The following is a 20,224-nucleotide window of genomic DNA, read 5'->3' as shown; positions in this document are numbered from 1 at the left end:
CCAGCATTTTTATAAGAGGATTCACTGTTCTTTGGGAACTTAAATTGAGGAGGAATTCTGCCCCACAATCTATGTTAATGATGCTTATACAGGCGGCGTACAGTAAATGCAAATACATATGTAAACAGGCTATGCTGACTACTATGTGACGAGACTTTATGACTGTACAACCAGTCATACAGTCTGCTGAGGATTTGCATTGATCAGAATAGTGGAGTGTAGCTGCATACAGTGCACTGCATCATCTACAATTGGTAAATTAAATTAGTAAATTAGGTGTGATATTTATAATTAAAAAAGATATCTGTCAGATTAATTGCTGATTTAAAAACCTTTACTTTTGTAACAGAAAAAGCATTGGTTATGCATTTTACTATGGGCATTTGATGATTGATCTTTTGAGACTTTTAAACTTTTAGATAAAATAAATGACAATATCGAATATAAAGTAGTAGTGACCTCTGGTGGGGTAATATTTCATTGCTGTGCTCCCACTTTCCTGTGAAAGTAAGTGTGGCTACATTCATGTATATTTTCAGCTTCCGTTCTTACCAATACAACTTTTCACTCTTATGTTCTTAATCTGATGTCTTTAAATACATTTCACTATTATCAAAAAAAAAGTGATGTACTGCAGAACTGAAGACTTTTTCTGTACCCGTCTGTTTTTGTTTCCCTCTGTTGCCAGCAGGGGATACTATAAGTACACTAATCAGGGTGGCTGCACCGTGGTAACAGTAATAGTACCACTTATTTTCAGAAAGAGAAAAAAAGAATAGGAAAAGAATTGCATAAAAAGATGTAAGAAAGCACAGTGTGATGCTTGTGGGTGTCACAAAGATAAGACTGCCCTGTGTTTACAAAATACTCTACATCTTCCAGGGATCTCGCTCTCTTCAAGCTGTAATCCACTGTGATTCGGCGTCTTCTTCCCTCGACATAGTGAGTCACGGTGTGTTTCTAAATGTCAGAGTGGGAAAGCGTCCACGCTCGAGGCAGAACAACAACTCGCTCCCTCTTCGTGTCCACGACAAACATTGGCACTTGGAGCAGAGCTTTCATGTGTATTGCTCACACTGAATAACCCTGTCGGTCAAACTGAGCCAACATGTTTTCTTTTTCCCTGCAGTCCAAGGCCTCCTCTGCAGCCTCTAAACAGAGGTGCTTTTCCAGGAAAGGATTTGAGGAAAGGAGGCAGGGAAGATAGAGTGATAGGTGCAGCGGAGTGGAAAAGACTTGAAGAAGATGAGATACAAGTGTTGACCATTAGAGAAGAGCTCCATTTGTAGCAGAATTAATGCTCTAATAGACTCTCCACCACTTACAGAATCCATTCCCCCCCTCTTGATGACAGCAGCAGCACTCCTGGAAGTAGCAAAGCATTCATTCTGGTGTCAAGATGAGAAATCATGGGTGATTCCTCTCTAAGTTATATTACAATAGTCACTTAAGGTAATGCACACCCCAGTGGACCTGTGATTAATTAATCTGCTTTTGATTTGCTAATGACAGTTCAAGTCAAATACAAGGTTAGTGAAGGCTGAGTCAATCCTTTTAACTTCAGCTGCAGAGAGGACTGTGGAGAGTGGAGAAGATATCACTTTATTGGTATCATTCCTCATTAAAACAGCTGCTATTAGCCCACGGCACTTTGAGTACTTACTCACAGCATATTACTATAGTAGACAAATACACACAGGTATGCCAGATTACATTAAAAGTTTTCTATTAACATAAAATCACTCATGTTGTTTTGTAGCCAATCGTGTTAAATTAATGTTTTGTAAGATGTTTAAACTAAAAAGACTATACATCGCGTGCTCTTAGAGATGCAGCACTACCCTCTGTATATGAAGTACAGTACGGAGAGCAGGACCATCCATCCATCTCCTCGGCTGGACCTCTACTGTCAGTAGCAACACCTAAGATGAAGATGAGTGTGAGAGAGATGGGCTTCTGAGCGTCTTCCATCTCTATCCATCAATCTTAGTTGACTTCTCTAATAACCTTTACAGAGAAGTGATGTCTGATGGAAAAAAGGAAGGACAGCAGGGAACACAGGCAGGCGCCCATGTTTTCTCCGGCAGGCTCTGTCTTTTCCCCTCCCTGCTGTGTTTTTCCAACAGGATGACTCTAATAAAAGATTGCTGACACAATAGCCCCCGTGTTTTGAGCCTGGCCACGGGCTTGTTTTTAATTTGAGCTAACGTTCGGGGTGAAGCCTATGGGGTGTGGGTGCGGTAAGCTCTTTCTTTCCTTTTTGGATATTATTAAAACTGCAGCTATGGAAATCACATAGGAGGATGAGGCCCGCGCGCTGGAGGATAATCGCAGGACTCTGAGTCTGCAAATCAACAGAAACATTTCCCAAGACTTCAATATAAACACAATGAGAGAAAAGAGGCTCGGACAACAAATGAAGGGGATCAAGAGTGAAAGGGAATTTAATTATCAAAATCCAATCAGAATTCAATTAAACCCGGGTTACAAAACCATAATATGACGTGGCTGAAAGACAACGCTTAAGGTAATAATAATGACCCAATAATAATGCTAATAATGCTTCCAGAGTAGAGCTTTTAGCTATATTTAAAACATGTATGCACATAAGATCACACATAAGACCACATATGACCTATTGATGATGTCAAAATGTAAAATTACAATAGGTTTCAATGCTGTGCCTCTGAACCTACTTTTAGACGAATAGAAAAAGTTTGACACAGCTCTTATTTATGCTTGAAGATGAAAATATATATATTGCCTTGTGATTTTAAATGCATGCATCGTATAACGATTTTTAGATTATTTTTTTAAATCGTATGAATGTGGTCTTAGTTTAACTTGACTCATGGCTTCAACAACTTCAGTTATTATGGTTATGTGGTACAACACATGCTTGTGGGTGTGTGAGAGCACTTTAATAGCTGTGGCCCAGCTTCAGGAGGCCGGTTTTGAATTTCACATGCCAGTATGTTGGTGAGGGCTGACGGGCCACATAAGACAACCTAGAAGGTCCAGACATAGGAGGGTGTGTCATTAGACCCTGCCTGGAGCCCCTGGTCAGATCCCCCTAACATCAATCTTCATTAAAAAGGTTGATCTATGAGCAGATGGTCATTAAGAACCCCCCCCCCCCCCCCCCCCCCCCCCCCCCGCCCCTATTCCCGGCACCCTCTTTGCACTAGGACACTACCTAGAGGACAACCACCGTCCCTCAGGAATCCCAGAAAACCTCACCTAAGAAGAAGAAGAAGTGGTGCCTGACAAGGCCACCTGGTAATGATCACTCGGAGGGCCTCATAAATCTCTTTTTGAAATATATCAAAAGAACAGCATGAAATATGGAGATGGTCCATGCAGCAGTATAATCAATATGTCAAATCCTGTGGCACAAGATAGAGGTGGTCAGAATGACCCAACTGGTACAAATAGCCCCCAAAAAGTGAGTAATATCATCAGTGCTTTCCTGCTCTGTGTATCCTTTTCCAATGTTTTTGTCCCTGTGCCTTTTCTGTGGCTGGCATACCAATGTTGTTTGAGACTGTGACGCCATTCAGACAGGTGTGGCAGAGGATGCATGAGGTCATGGTCGGGCTTTTAGGGAAAGCTGGGGTTGTAAAACACAGGATGTTAAAGTGACTTCGGTCCTGTTGCTTCACTGCGGTCACCTCTTGCTGATTACAGCGAGACTCTATACGAAGGAGGGGTCGCTTTGTGAACCTGAACCAAACATACCACTTCTTTCTCTATGCACTAATGTATACAACTTTTACACCAATGCAAATCAACACTGAAACTCCACTCAACCAGAGAAAGAGGTCACAGGTTGTCAGCTGTGATTTGTTAAGTTGTAACTCTCTGGTCCAATATGAGTAATGTCAATGTTATCTACATTTTAGTCCAGCCTCATCATCAGTATCTCCAGCGGCAGCCACCATGGATCCCAATTATAACAGTAATCACTCCCTAGCTGAGAGTACGGTTTCAGACAGGGTAAAGTATTATTCATCTTCATCATATTCATTATCAGGCAGCAGACGCAGGTGGCCTGGCCTCCCACTGCTCCACACCATTAGTGTCTGATAGACAGTGAGACTATAGAGCCTTTACTCCGCAGAACACGCCCACATACAGCAAGAAAAAAAATGGAGTTAAACAAGTTGAAATCTGCATAGCCTTTTCTGATTATACCCTATCTCCTGCTAATCAATGCAGTAGTTGCTGCATGTCACCGACATCAGGCAGACAGGGTGCCATCTCTAAAGTACATGCGTGGTCAAAGATCACACAGCAGGGGACTCACAGCACATCATTTGTTTTCCCCTGACTATCCTCTGCTGTCTCTCTAACAAGGAGGTTCAGTGTGGCAGACATATAGTGTCTCTGTTTCAGGCTACGTAAAGGACAAAAAGTTGACATGGAACGGTGGCATGTCACCCTTCCATCCACCCCATACTGACATGGACATGGGTGAATAGGGCAGCCGGCTCCCTGTTGAAGGGAGCTGTAGGTGGCACATTTGTTTATTGTGTAGCCGGCTGTAGGTGCTGTGCGTAACTCTCAGCGTAACTCACATAAATCACCTCATTAGCCGGTTCTCTAATGGGTTATTGTAGCACCGGGCTGACACCCTGTTCACGTAAAAGCTCATGAGATTTCAAAATTCAAAAATGCTTTTGGGTGGGATCGTTTTCCTATCCTCTGGCACCTGGTCGAGGTCATTCTATTAGGTGGATTGATTTACATATAAATTGAACATGCAGTATTACGCACCTCCTTAAACTCATCTGTTTCACCACTGTATCCCATTATCTGCCTTGCATACTTCAACAAGCATTTAATTTCCTCTTTCATATTGTCTTATGTTTCATTATGATTCAGTGTTATTTATTAAAATTCATTTAGCTAATAACGCCCACATGCACTGCCCCTTTTCCTGCAATGCACCTATTCTAATGTGTTCTGAGCGACTGTGTGTCCTGAGGTAAAATGGGAAATGTTGAAAATTCACTGGAATATGAAAAGCAATCATATTTTCTGTATCAGTAAGCAGGTCTGTGGTAGCTGGGGGTCATTCTTGCTCTCTGCTGTTGCTTGGGGAGGCATTTTGTAAGAGCCCCCAAGGCTCACCCAGTTAATTAAGTTTTTCTGCTATTAGAACGATGTAACTTGAGATTTTACTGCTTTCTTTACTACCACTGAGGGTTTGATAGACGTTACTTATCCTCTGTATGATGCCTATGGAATACATCACCACCAAGATATATTATGTTGTGACATAGTACATCAATAGTATTTTGATTGAGTTTAAATGATGAGATGATTTGTGTATACATGCCATGAATAGTCTTTCCATCAGAAATTAATGCATTTCAGAAAAAGTGTCTCAAGAAAGAAATAACTTGACTGAGCACATTCATTGTGCAACGTAGTTGTCTTGGTGATCTGATGTTTGAATGCTATGAAGAGGTGGAAGGGATGATCCAGATATAGAAAAGTGTGGGTGTGTATATGCTGCTTAATCCACTGTGAAGAAATAAATTAAGCGATAACATTTGCAAAGTGAGGCACGAATAAAGACTGAAAAGACTAATTGATTTAAATCTATATGGAACATATAGCTGTAGTTTTTTGCTGCATTATTTTTGCATTTTCTGAGCAGAATATTTCTTTTCTTTTTACATTGCTCAATGGCTAGACTCCACCAGGTGGGGGGCATGGCCTTGCAAACCAAGGCTTTTCAAGGTATTTAATACTGCAGCTGCTCATGTTTTTCTTTGGTGAAATACATTCATTGAATGTGGCTGAACAAGAAGCATCTTCACTTTCATTTCATGGAAATTCACAGATTTTTAGATATTGATGTTTGTCTAAATCCCACTGACATTAACAGGGTGCATGCTGTTTCAAAAAAAGAGGGAAATACATTTATACATTTACATACAGAAATATCACTAACCTCTGCAGCTCTCTATGAAGTTTTACCACACTCATCAATCTATTTTCCATTAGCAGCCACTTTCAGAAAATACGCTTATAGAAATGCTCTGTATACCTGCCAAGCAGACATGTGAGGGAAGTTTGAGAATTACACTTCTAAAGACCCAGAAATGAAATCCACACAATTTTAAAGTATGATAATATGCCAGGACTGGATATGATATGCCAGATTGACATACATCAACTAATGCAGTCTTATAGAAATAGTGAAACTCTGTCGATACAGATGGAAACAACGACTGGCATGGTGCATCAGTGTAGACTATTGTTGAAATACAATTCTGTCCATGGAAATCATAAACAGAATAGCTGACAAAACATAATCTGGGTCCAGCATCCTCTTTCTCGGAGCACTTGCTACACAGACCATATCAATGCAAAAACACTCCTGAAGCACTTTCCAAAGGACATTCGGGGGTCATAGCCATAAGCCTACAGCAAGAACATATGGGCTATATATGAGGTGGACAAACTGCCATGAACCCTAACGTGTCCAAGCAAAAGTAAGAATACTTTGTATTTCAAAATAGAGATGCAACTATACTGCTATTAGATATCAGTAAATAGCTGTCTAGGATATCGGATGCCATGCATATCATAATACACAATGATTTATATTTTGTTTTACAAATATTGGAAAGAAAGTCAAGTATGATGTTGCCTTACACATAAAAGAATGATCCCATTTACCTCCACACAGTGAGACATGCAGCAAATCAATCAAACACTGGTATCGGATCGATTCCGATACTCCAATCTCAGATATCGGTATCGGGAGTGAAAAAGTCACATTGATGCATCCCTAATGAGTGAAAAATAACAAAACAACGGTTTGATGAATTTTAACCATCACAGCTCCTGGAAAGAGAGAAATCGTTCTGTACGAGGCCACTTTTGGCAAATTTAGCAGAATTCATGGCTGGCTCTTGGCTGGCCGCTCACCTGGGACCAAGAGCTAATGTGTGTCAAGAGTCACGGGGGTTCTTTTGGGGTGAGAGACACTGTTTCCAAACACATCTGATGCCAAATGTAAGACTGGATAAAACAAAGCTGAATTCCATAAAAGAAAAATGATATTTGCTTAACAGAAGCTCACATTCAAGTATTTTTTTAAAGTACTGGATCACAGATATTGGAGGAAGACATAATTGACTATTGACGCTCCAAACCACAAGCCACAATGCATTTTGCAACAATCGTTTTTCAGAGTTGTTTGATGTGGATATGGCTTCAGGCTGTTGTTGAGTGTGACAGTTTGACAATGTCAGATGTATTTATGTGATCAAAACATTATGTGACTGGCATGCTGTAATTAAGCAATAATACATGAGACTATTTAAATGAGTGTACATGGTCTGAATTTGAATGTGGACTCTTTGTTATATAACATATAGCCTATAAAGTGAATAATTGGATGTGGTTCTGAATGTACTGCCTGACTTACCTGGTTCACCCACATTGGCTCCATCTCTTTTCAGATCTGTGCCTTCTTTTCTCTGGTTAAAATCACAAATAAAGCAGTTTCCATTTATACGCTTGAAGGCAGACGCTTGTCAAAGAGACTGAGGTCGGTGTCTCTTGACCTCCACAAATGCCTTGCAATAGTGCAGAAACACACTTCTTAGTGTTGACTTTAATGTCAGACTATTTCTTCTTACAAGATGAACGATTTCTAGTCACCCCAGACCTATGAACAAATAACTATGCAGCCCATTTAGCCTTGACTTCAGCAAATGCCTCCAAGTCTTGATCTTACATAACAAATAACTGAATGGCAATGTGCATTGAAATATTCATTTAGTGTAGAATCTGCATCCCATTTTGTAAATGAGTCCACCCAAGATTACCTACCGTATATGCAAAATGACTTGATGAGGACCACCGATCCCACTCGCAGTGCTTTTTACGTTCTTTGCTAGGAAAAGCTTTGACAGTACGACCGGTTTTCCATCTCGTTGTTTAGTGTTATAGTAGGCAGAGGAAAAATAGTCCCTCAATGCATGAATTGTGGAAATGAAACATGGCACACACCATTTATTAGAAAATGAACCTTGGAACCATAGTGATTATGTCATTCTTGAAAGATTTAGAGCACATTTGCATTGAAAAGTCAGCAGACAGCTAACATATTCTCATGTATGCTATTAATGAGTCCCACATGGATTCTGGCTTATAATAAATACTGTACTGATCCCAGAGAGTGACCCCTGGCCTTAAGTTTCAAGGGCAACTATACACATTACAGAAAACAGTCCGTTACATAATATAGCCTCTTTGATCTTGGTGGTGCACACCAGATCCTGTGTACTGTGAATGTTAATGTAGGCGGTGTTATATGTCAAAGGTGTTGACATACCCCTCCACAGGAGGATGTCTCTCATCACCCCATCTATCTCTCCTCAACAGAGAAAAGACCCACAAAGCTTTGTCAGCAGAATAATGAGGAGCCACAGGTAGTTTCCTTCCCTTGCCGCAAAGCAGATTCAAAACACCTCCACAGTGTCTCTAATGTTCAGCTCTGAGAGAAGATTCAAGCTGCAGCCGATGACAAGTGTCTGACAACAAATATGATGATTGATGGGCATTGGACTATCATGTTTGTCTTCTGCTAAAGCCAATAACGTGGAGCGCTATGAGGTCTCAGCGAGGCTCCATACAAAGAAAACTTCCTTGTGCTTTGAGAACTGGTCACGCTATTCCTGGCAGCTGATTTGGGATCAGTTGGTTGTCTGATTCTGCTGCTAAATGATTAGCGCTGCTGCTAAAAACATCCTGATTGCAATTTGAACTGCCATGGCAAAAAAGTAGTATTAACCGGATGCAACTTGGTTCTATAAGTTCTAGAAACACAATGAGAGGACGATATATAGAGAGATGTGACCAGATTATAATTATATCATTTCATACACACCAAACATACTGTATATATGCCAGTGTGCATTCAACCCACTCTGGTACAGTTAATTTGAGTCAACTGTCTCTGTTTATCTCTGTTAGTTGAGACTTCTGTCTGCTGATTCCTCACCTGAGAATTGGGCTTCATGATCAAAGAAAGTTTTTGTATCCCGTTTACACTTCAGTCTCTCTCTCTGCCTCGTAGCTCAATGTTGTCGTGCACAATAGAGTTTGCATCACAATGAATAATGGACTAATGCGTATGCTAATGGTGGGGATAAAAAACAAAGCAACTCCTCTTTCCCACCACAAATAGTCTACGTGTGTACTACACATCTACCCTGTATCCCAGGAAGAAAACACTATAGTTTTACCACCTAGTGTAAACTTCCTGCATCCACGCTGCTTGCATAAATAATAATCTCATTGAATGAATTGGTAATACTGAAAATGAAAATATCCCTACTTTGAGACATATTGGGGGTTCTAAATTATATGTATTGATTGGTTTGATGTGAGATGATCAAATCTTGTTTATAGAGAGATTATTACTGTCCATCCTTACTCCATAATCAGCATTGAAAAGGCACTATTGCCTGTTGTGCTTTTAAACAGGACTCAATTTGCTCTGGACCCACAGAGGTCTTCATTTGGTCTTGAGTGCCTAAGGTCTTGACTCGGACTCAACTGGACCTGGTCTTGGACTTGACTTGGACTTGATTAAGTCTGACTTGACTGCAGCCCTGATCAGAGGTAATAGTTGAAAACTTGCCTGGGTTAGTCTTTCCTTTGTTCATACAACGACATTATTCGGAAAGACCCAATCTTCGCTGGACATTGAGTATTAAACAAAATGATCATTTTGGACATTACCAGATTCGATAATCTATAACACACCTAAAAGGTGGACAGATTTGCATACATAGATATAGGCGTAGCCGCAAACATGCACATTCATGGTGTTAGAGAAGTGGCAGGTAGAGCCGTTGATCAGTACCTTGGATGAGAGTAATAGATCCGTTTAGCGTTAATCAATGTCGCTCACAGCCTCATTGAGCAGTGCACTCAGCATCCTGCTTTTGTGTCAGAGAGCCTTTTAATCTAATTGGACATTAAACTCCTGTCATTATTCCTCATGCTCTGAGACTTATTTATGGCTCTCCTGCTTGCTTGTCTTTTCCTTTTCATTACAGCATGCCAGTCTACATCAGCAAACTCATTAAAGGAAATGAATCAAAGGAGAAAGCTGATGTGTGGCTGAAAAGTGTAATTTAATAAATGTGTGTTGGGCTGCAGTGCTCAGCACATCATTCATGTTGTTTACGGGCTGTAATGTGTTAGCAGGTGAGGGCACTTTAATAATAAAGGTCTTTCACAAAGGCAAACATCAGGGCTGCATTTTAATAAATGGACCTGTGGGCTGACAGGATTAGCGATGCTGAATGCAGTCAGCAGGAATGTGGTTCAGAAATAGGAAGTTCTCTCCAAGATTTTATGTTTCTCAGTCTCACTCAGTCAACAAAGACAATCAAGGTTCATTCAGTGTCTTTATTACAATATGACATGTTAATGTAAATGTTGCTGGTTGGCTATTATGTACTTTTGTCTTAAAGTGACACTGTACATTTTTTTAAGGCTAAATATAATATTCCACCTTTTACAAATGAGAAATTGAATTCATAGATGAAACACCCAGAGGTTTTGCAGCTACAACGTTACTCAGTCTGGTCTGACCACTAGCTTGTGGTGGCTTTTGTTTGCTAATATTTAGATATGTTTAGCTGTTTAACTGACAATGCAGAGTCATTATGGCTTTTCTCTTCTGTACCATTGTTAGAATTATTGCCAGTATCTCGCAATTTTCACTTAATTGTCACCAACTATGTCTCGCTTTAAAGCTGCACTGATGACTATTTTAATCTGAACAAATAACTATGTGTGATGGAAAAGGAGTCGCTTGTATCTAACCTCAGCTCAACGGGGCATGTTAGTGTCTTTCAGCTCTTTGTTTTGATTTCATTGACCACAACTTTACTGTTTATGTTCACTTCTCTCACTCTCATCAGCTTTGCTTTCACTTAATAACCTTTAAAAAGACACCACACCTTACGTTCACAACACCAAACACAGCTAGGTATAGTTGGTGCCTGGAGGAATTAGCAGTGAGACATTTCAACCTCAGGAGATGGTGGAGACCAAAAGTGAGAGAGAATATTGAATTTACATAGCCAGGTGTCCAGGACTTGAATGAATACTTATGTTGCTGAGTGTCTTCCTCATAAGGCACTAATATATAATAATACGTTGTGTTTACAGCTACTTCTGCTGCCTTCAAGTGGCAAAAAGCTGGTATAAAATGTGCAGGATTGTATTTGTATATAACTACAATTTTACGAATGATTCTGATGTCATGAATCTTTATAATCCTGGCGGAAAATCGATGTGTTCTCTGTTGCTTTCTGCACATTTATCTCAGTGTCCTCAGGTAGTGTCTGGGTGCAATGGTGTCCAGCACATTTTCAAACTGTACACAGAATAACTTTAAGGTGACGACAGGTCCAGGGGGCATCTGCCCCCTCCCCCCCCTCTGTGATTCCCAGGCTCAGGTATTTTCTTAAAGCTGAGGCAAAGCGCCGAGGAAGAAAAGGACAATTGCACGGTTTGAGGGTCTTAGAAGACTCCCCAGTCATTACCGTGTGCATAGCAGCCGGAGACACCTCTTCATGGGTGTTTAAGCAAGCACTTTAAATGGAAATGTACTTGACACATTAAGAGATGTAATCGTTGGGTATTTGAATTTGACTCGGTTCTCCCCTAAATGTCTCTCTGTAACTCCCCATCTCCCACTCTTGTCATTCTCTGATGCGTTCTCACCTTTTCTGTGTTTCTCTCCTGTTCACTTTATTTCTCTTCATCTCACCACCCACTCATTTCCCATTTTGAATTACTTGTTTTCTTCACCGCATCCCTGCATTTTATGATCTGTTGATGTTGTTCTTGATCTGTGCTCATTTCTTAACTGCAGAACTGTCAGAGAATGTGAGGGTGCACATCTTTTAGAGTACGAGGGACTGAGGTTATATATTGGAAAAGACTGTAGCATCTGTCTGCCAAATGTAGCTATTTTTTTTCTATTTGATGAACAGGAATAGGGAATGTTTCTTGCCTTCATAAAATACCTTAGGAATGTTCAGCAATTGTAGATGAATAGACACATGTGAGTAGAACTTTCGAAAATCCTTGCATTTCTATTTCTTTTTAGTGAGGCAAAATCCTACCATCAGATGTGTTCATAAATAACTGCCTAATATACGCAAGGTTCATCTTTTGTTTACTGCAAGTGCAAAATGGTCCTCAACATGTTCTGAAAAGAACATTTTGGAAATGTTCACCTTGGATAGTTGTCTTTTACATATTTCCTCTTTTTTCCTTCTTCACAGTCCTTGATTACTGCTGCATCTCTCTTGTCCTTTATCACAATCTGTTCACTCATTGCAACAATTACAGCCTGTGAACATTTCATTAACCTAATATGCCTTGGCTGGGGCAGACAACATTATTGTGCTGAGCCAACTGTTTTCATCACACTCTCATTGCAATAACCCCTCCCTTCCTGCTAACCTCACCCTGTGCTGTCAACTGAGAAGCAGCTAAATTAATTGCGTGTTTGTCCTATGCTTTCTTCACAAATTAACTTATGAGAGTTTGCTTGATTTAGATTTGTTCTGCATAGTATCAGTGTTCAGTCTTTGCACTTTGTGCATTGTGTTTAAATCAAGTACAGTTTCCTTGTAAATACACCTTTTTTTTTGATTACCTTCATTTCAGGTATGATGTAGCTTCAAGGCAGGTATCTTTTTTTTCCAGTTTAACTTGAAAGAACAGAAGCAACAGAACAGGGAGGACATCAACATGTAATTGGGAAACAAAGCCATGTGAGTTTGAAAAACGAAAAGCAGAAGGGGACACGTTTCCTGTCTGCATCAGAAATACGCTTTTGAAGCTGGACTTCCCTGCTCTGCGTTTGCTGCCTTTTATTTCCTTCCTTCATGAACCAAGACCATGCAGCTATGAATGGTGTTCTTGTGAGAGCTGCTCCTTTGTTCTTTTCCCGTGATGGCCTGTTATTTGGACTTGGCTTTGCCAGGAACAGTCTGTTCTGCATTAACTGCTTGAGAGGTCAAACCAGCTTGATCATTAGCCTTCACAAGGTGCTCAGTCTCCTGCCCACATATTTTACATTGATTTTACACTGCTTTTCATATTTCTGTGCCTTTTCCCCCAATGTCTATCTCTTTTTTTAGGTTTCTTTTTCCTTTTCCCAAAATTCACAGCTGTGGTAATGTATATGCCCCCTCTTTGCTATACTTGTTTATTGCCAGGAGAAAAATATTTCCACTATGATTGTCCAAAATGTAGATTGTATGGAAAAATCCTTTCAGTCAAAGAATTCTTCATTGGAGTAATACAGCAATTTAATGCAACACTGCGTATACACAATGTAATTAACATTATGTATCATCTTGAATAATGCTATTAGCATTATTTATGACACAAATGTGTAAATCTAACAATATGGCTACTACTTTCTCCTCTTCTCTGAAATGGAGCCTGGTTCCCTGTGCATGGTCAATCATATACACTTTGCATGGGAAATTAATTCCATTATTAAACATGCTGCACTTCAGAAATTTCAATTACAGATGGCAGCATGAGGAGGAGAAAAAAGGTAATGCATGCCTGCTCTAATGCATGAATATTGTATTAGGCCAAGAGGGTAATCATTGCCAATGGCTACAGAAGTCAAGTGTCTCGAGGTCCATTTATATACATGACTTCTGGCCAGATGGCCACTACAGACAACAGGTTCATTTATGAAGCCTACTTATGCAGCCATCAAGCATTGAAATGTATTAAAATGGTCAAGAGTGTGACAACTGAGAGCTCCAAAACAAAATGGCCACTAATGGGGTAAAGAGGTATTGGTAAATGCTACGAGTGGGCGACACTGTTTCACCTGAATTAAAACTGCTGACCTGTCTGCTTGTTACAGCAAGAATTTGTGATACAGAGCAACATTCTGTTTCTACAATCACACCGCCTGTTATCACAAAGTAAATTCAATGCTCTTTCAGAACAAAGAGTGTTGAAATAAATGCTCAAGGTTTTTTAGATGTCTTTTGGGAAATTGGCAAAGCATAAACACAAGGGAACAAAGTGGTGCGTTTTGACCCCGTAGAGGACAAACACTTACCACTGTTAATTTCCTCGCTTGCCATTTCCTCATGTTTTGCGGACTTGAGCACTCTTTCCAGTTGGGTAAAATGTCCCTTGTTGCCATCGAGCCATGAGTCTGAGAGGGAAAAAAGGTCAAAGCAATTTATATGTGACACATAGAGTTTGATCGCTTTGTCATCGCCTCGGGGGCTAAACCTGCCGCTCTCATAAGTACGCCCCACACACACAGGCATGCATGCACAGATGCGTGCATTTACAACACACACACACACACACACACACACACACACACACACACACACACACACACACACACACACACACACACCCCGCAACCGCCATCTGCATGAGAATGTGAGGAAACGATTTTTGGTCGGATGCCTTTGATGTGTCTTTGTGTTGTGTGTGAAATAAGGCAAAAGCATCGTTACACAGAGGTTAAATAAAGGAGATTTCAGATAATTCAGTCCATAGATCTCCTCCAATCATACATTTACTTCGCAAAATGCTTTATTTTTTAAGGCAATTGCTGACAATGTAACAAGTTCAAATTTACATTGCTAGTAAATAGCATTCATCTAATGAACCACCAGAGACAACAGATGTCACATTTAACACACACACAGAAATAGTTTTTCAACAAAGTGTAATTGCTGTGTTCACTTTGAGTTGTTTGGTGTTAGAATTGTGTTTTGTTTATAATATCCTGAGCTTTTAGCTAAGCTGTTGGATGAATATTTTGCTACATATGTAACATGTCCTTTTCTGGTGTTTGTTTACTCTACCCTGCTATATCTTGTATTGAACGATTTAGAATTACTTGCCTTTAGATAGTTTCAAGCCTCTTTCAAACCATCTCTAGGGTGTACTCAATACACTGAAATGTCAAGATACTTGAAGACAGCAAAAAAATGAAGACCTCAGGTCGGATGGTGGCCATGGTATGTCTGCTGCAAGTGTAACAGATGAAATTGTCCAGATGTGTCATTATTTATTGTACACATCTGCTAGGGTTACAGGCAACAAGGAGATGATGGGTGAGTGGGAAAGACCAGGAGGCAGTAGCTGCCTCCATGAATACCCATCATTCCAATTCCCAGTGATTTATGAAGAGTCTTGCCAAAGCAGGGGACAAATGACCTTCACACATAGTTATCAGAGGAAGATATCAGTGGACAAGGATTTTTGTATCTCATCCCCTCTTTGCCCCCAGGATCCCCCCCCCCCCCCCTCCCCCCTCTGTGTGTTTCTCTGTGTGCAGGTGCGTATGTGTGTGTTGTTGACTAAAACTGACATTGAGCTGGTCCTCGGGGCAGAGGGGCACTGCTGCCTGCGTTCCATGTGTGCGAGTCTGTCTTTGTGGGAATGCCAGACCAAGTGTTTGTTGTGTAACAACTGCAGATAACAGTCTCTGCATGGCCAGCATGATGAAGTCCAACTGGCTTTTCAAAGTGATGTGCATGATGTGTGACATGATGTCCTCTGCAATGAAATAAATTACCAATCATATCATTATCACTCAGTCTGCTCTCTATCAGGATGTTTAAATGATATTACTGTGCATTGCCGGGACAGAGATCTAAGCTTTGACTTGTTTTGTTGCAAAAGTGGAGGTCTGTAGAGCCACTCTACAGTAAGTGTTGTATGACCACATATCTCGTATCACTCTCTGTTTATCTTACATTTGTAATTAAAGAATACAAGTTCTTGTCATAACTTTTTTTTCTACAGCTGCATTTTTCTGCTTAGCCAGCGGTTTGTGTTACTCATGGCATGTTCAAGCTGTGGGTGTCTTCTAGGATGGAGACTCAGGTTTGTGTGTCAGTCTGTCGCTTAGAGCTCCTGCTGGTTCTTGGCGTAGACTTTTTCCTCATGGCTCCAGATGTTGTGTGTCATGACCTGCTATAGTCAGTCCAGGTAGTCTGGCTCTTTCAAAAGATGTTTTCATTCCTCTTTCTTCTCTGAGAATGTCAGAGGCCTTTCCTACAAGCCAACATAAAATATACATACTTTTTTTTTTTCAAAGGCAGACAATAAAAAAGCTAAAATATAAATAGAATTTATATACTACCCAGAGGAAAGCCTATTGTTAAAGTTTGTGAGTTATCCATTCTCAACAAGAAATACTACGATATTCAATATTATATAGATTATCACATGTCGTTTTTTAATCAAATACACCGTGATGCCCTGATTCAAATGTGCTGTATGTTCACATGAAATGCAACAATAGTTACATTTAGTTTCATCTAAAATGCTTCAAAACACTTACTGTACATGACATCACATCACAGCATAGATGCTTTTTATGAAGTAGCCGACCAAAACACATTGCCAGAATAAATTAGTTAGAATATATACAATATGAAGCAATGTGTTTACACTAATTGTATGATCTGTTTCCTTGTCCAGAGTTCTTTAGCACAAACAACAGTGGGAGTAGGATTCCCCCTCCAGGTGATGAGAGCCTGGCACTAACTCCACTTGTGTCTCTAGACATCTCCAATATTTTTTCAATCTTTATAACTGTATTAAACGGTGCTGGAAATCAGTGTGTCCCATTTGTCAGGCCTTTTTACTGGAGGCTCCTGATGCTCTAGTCCACAGATCATGAACCCAATTAAAGCGGGTAATTTGTGTTAAATTTATTATGCCAAGGCTGCGCTGCCATTGGCTCAGAGCTCATCAGGCCTCACCTTAATCACCTTTAGCGGCGAAGCCTGGTCCCAGAGAGGTCTCTGGACATTTTTGTTATTGTACCTTTGATTTATTTCCTTCATAGCACAGAAAGTGGCCGGTGACTGCCCCCACTGCCCACCGAGAGTAAAATAAACTACTGCTCCATTATGAGCTCTCTTATCCTCTGATGACAGCATTATGGAGAAGAAAGATATACTGACTTATTCAACTATAGAAACGTGGTCTATGCTCATCTAATAGCAAGGTTTATAGGTGAACAAAATTATGTGGAAGAGGATACGTGATACATTTTTACCTCAGTTACTATGAAGTGTAATATACTGTTGTTAATATCTCAGCCATTAAATATGCCTCCCATTATAACTTGATAATTTATTTCCACAAAGTATTAAGCACACTACATGTATGTATTTTTTACTTGTACTTCACATAAAATGGGGACATCTTTTGGTTTGAAATAAACACATTAAGTGTATATTTTCACATTCCCTTTGATTGCCAGAGAACAGCCTGAGAGGCTGTGCTTGGAAGAAATCTCATGAATACAAGAGTTATTTAACAAATACTGCAGCGCAGGAGGGGAGGAGACTACGGCATTGTTTCATTTCAAGCCTGTCAGTCTGACTGATGACTTCTGGGCCTCACATCATCTCTCTCTTTCTTTTCATTGTATTTATGAGTAGAAGTAGAGGACCTACAACACTGAAGGTCTGCAGAGTCTCCTGCATTATTTTAAATCCTGTTTTCACTGTCAACTGCAGGTAGCTTCTTTTTCTCTGAAGGACATATGCATTACAAAAATAACATGTGAAATGTGTACTACGAGCACTTGTGCATTTTAATCATTTTTTAAATATTTTATAGATGAAAACCTCCAAACATTTCAAAGCATGCAACAGTGTTTAAGATCTGTTCTCTACCCTTCAGGCAGCTATTCATGCTTTTTAAAAAAAAAGGAATTTCAGTAAAAGCACTGCATGAAAGCAAAGACTTGAAACTTGCTTTAGCTATATATTTAAATCCACCACAATGAACTTAGTTTCTTGTTTTGTTTTCATTTTGCAAGTGTGATGAAATCACTGTCTTTTGCAAGAATTAACATCTCAGACTTGGCAGCTGAATAGCTTTGTATTATTGGATGTAAAAATCAGATAGGTGTCTTTTGAGGAAAGTTATGATATACTGTACATAGCACTGTATACATGATGATATATGGTGGTGATAGTACATTGTCCACTATTATGGATTACAAACCTAAACACATTTAATATAAGTGAATTTTTTCACTGTTCATAAATGAACTAATGCCAATGGCTGCCTGGAAGATTGAAACTATACATTAATCTCTCAGAAATTGGGTATTGCATATGGAATGCATTCTAAATGTGCCTAAACAATGGTCCTTTACTTAATAATGTTAACATGCTCACTCAGCTTTTTCTTTTCCTTCAAATAACATGCAGAAAATGATTTTATGCATTTAATGTTTGCTTTTTGTCAAGACTTATCATCAGTCACATCTACACTCTCCTAAGTCAGTCTGGCTCATGACAGAAACATGGCACATTATGTTGGGCTCTTTAATTTATCCCCAGATCGCATTAATGGGATGTGACGGTCCATTGAGTTCTTGTCCTTTTAGTTGTCACCTCTCTGGTCCCTTCTTCAAGCCGTACTGTCTGTGACATTTTCTTCTGAGGGGGGAGCCCGCAGGAATCTGTTCAAGTAGTGATTAATTGGTCTAAAGAACCTGCTATGTCTATGCTAGACTAATAGGAATTCCAAGTATCCAGAAAAGCTACTGCCAAACAGCGAAAATACTGTTGACAATTTTAGTGTTTTTCTTTTTCTCCTCTAAAGCAAGAGTAGATGGAAACCCAAGTTGGCAACCACAGACATAATGCAAATCAGAGCAATCCCCAAAGTCACAGGCGAAGCATGTCTTCTATATAGAGGTGTCAGATGAATGATCACACATGAGCACACACATTCACTTTTTTATTGGCAAAATAAATAGAAGATGTTAAGTCATTTTAGCACACACACACACGTACGTGCATTCACACCAACATGTGTGTGCACCCAGCCGTTCACGCACATGCAGACTGAGGCATTGCATTAAGGGAGAGGCCCATCTGGTAGCTTGTGCAAGTGTAGCACTCAGCGGACCCTGATTTCATTATCTCAGCGTGTTCGCTGTGACCCGGAGAAAAGTGACATCTGATTTACCTCAAGATCAATTTGTATGTAAATCAGTGAGAAACTGGAGGGCAATAGAGGGGTGGCGTAACAAAAGCTGTTTTTGAGTCTGTGAGCAGGTTTGTGAGTTTGGTCGACACAGTGGCCCCCACAGAGACACTAATAGAGCTCATTTAAGTAATAGGACCCTTTGGTCTACGGGGCAGAGTCTGAAATAAGAGCCCTGCACAAACTATACTGTCATATTACATTCAAGACCAGCAAGATAGCGTAGAATTCATGTTATTTGCCATGTAATGCTCACATAATAGACCTATTGCCAGGACTCTGCATGTCAGTACATTACTAGAGTACTATGGTGCATCTTAAATTGCAAAATCTGACAAAATTGTGACCTTTTTATGAAAATGGATGGCATCAGAGAGAGGTCACCTGCTAATCCCTCCAATGTCCCGCCAACTGGTTGTTGCAGCCGCGTTACCGCGAAGCAGACTTCGCCGACACTAAAGCCCCTCTGTGTGGTCGTAAAATATTACAACCACATTGAGAGAACACATTATGTCTTCGGATGATGAATGCCTCTGCCGTCTCAGAAATTTGGGTTCAATTTCCGCGTCTTTGATTTGAGACCCGAGCAGGCTATCCTGAATCTTAATGGATGACATAGGAAGTGTCAGTCGTCGGCTGGATGCTTCTGCTCCTCTCCGCCATCTGCAGAGAAAGCTGCATTTATATTTACATTACGGGTTCATACTGATAGCTGTTATGTGACAATATCCTACTCATTACCTTGGCATGAGATCTGTAGCATATATATATATACATATATATATATACGTATATATATATATGTATATATATATACGTATATATATGTATATATATATATATATATATATATATATATATATATATATATATATATATATATATATATATATATATCTGTCTTGACTTGAGTAGAAACTTGCATGCTTGTTTGTCTCAGCACACAATGATGCTGTTTGTCCCCTTTCCTTCATTACTGCTAAGATGTCATACATGTTTGTAAAATCTGTTGCTGAAAGTGTCAAGTGACATTATAGAATATTTACATTTGTGATCTGGTAACGTGTGTCTTTGGTGGATGACCATATTGGCGTCTTATGGAAGGGTCAGTCTCTATTGACGGACCAGCAGGTGCCCAATA

This window comes from Taurulus bubalis (genome assembly GCF_910589615.1).
Source record: "Taurulus bubalis genome assembly, chromosome: 19".
Lineage (NCBI taxonomy): Eukaryota > Metazoa > Chordata > Actinopteri > Perciformes > Cottidae > Taurulus > Taurulus bubalis.
The sequence above is the reverse complement of the archived record's forward strand: the minus strand, read 5'-3'. Positions refer to the sequence as shown.